Below are 1,188 nucleotides of genomic sequence, written 5' to 3'. Positions count from 1 at the left end.
AACAAAATAAAATTATCTTAAAGATTTTAACATTTTAAAATAATTTTTTTAGTTACAAAAATTCTTGTATTTTGTGACAAACAAATAATTTGTTACAAATAATGTTAAATTTTGTGACAAATTAATAATTTGTTACAAAATATTATAAAATTTTGTAACAAAATACCGATTCGTTACAAAAGCCAATATAATTTGAAACAAAAAAATTAAGTCATTACAAAATAACAACGTTTTGTAACAAATTATATTGTTGTTACAAAACATTATTATTACGTAACAATTACTAATTTTTGTTACAAAATTTTTGTTACAAATGTTTTATTTCTTGTAATGAACAGGCATCGAACTAGAGTAGGCCGCCATGGCTGAAGGTTGAGGATTTCGGTTAGAATCTCTTGAACTAGAGACCACATCCACAAGTTTGGCCAATAACTCAGGGGTCCTTCCCTCGAAAAATTACTGACGACAATGAAATAGAACTTGCAAATCTTTGTCACTGCCTATGACGAAGGAATCCTACTTCACATTATCCCACAACACGAAAATCAGAATTCTGTAGAATATCTTCTTCACTCGTTTCACGCCTTGTAGCCCCAGCTTTTGGATTATCGTATTTTAAAACTCGGTGAAACTCGTTGACGGTTTGAGGAAAACATTAAATGGATCCTTATCAGTAAATTTAATTCCATGTCGCATTTTCTTCTTAATCGACTCTTTGTAGTGCACCAAAACTAAAAAACTATCATCACTAGCCATTTCATATCACTATGATGAGGAATTCGCATTCAACAGATATTTATATACGTTTGTAATATAGTAAATTGAATTAACTTACATCTATTTATATATCTTGGTGAATATATAGTAAATCGAATTGTCTTGTGTCGATTTATTCATTAGCTTACGTGCATGTAAATCAAAACAGTTCCAATCGATTTACTAGCTAGGAGGTCTAAACATTCATATATAAATCGAATCAATCTCTTTCGATTTGCATGTCTACCTACTAATTCGAATCAGGCTTATTCGATTTACTACTAACATTGCTAAATCGAATATAGCTGTATCGATTTACATAGAAATATCCATTAGGAACATGCACGTAATGGATTAAGCTTTCGGTGATTTATGTGATATCCAACCCCATTGATTTATTTAAGTTTTGTATCCAAAAATTGCTATAGATGT

This window comes from Arachis ipaensis, chromosome B05 (assembly GCF_000816755.2).
Source record: "Arachis ipaensis cultivar K30076 chromosome B05, Araip1.1, whole genome shotgun sequence".
NCBI classification, from domain to species: Eukaryota; Viridiplantae; Streptophyta; class Magnoliopsida; order Fabales; family Fabaceae; genus Arachis; species Arachis ipaensis.
Note: the sequence above shows the minus strand (reverse complement) of the source record.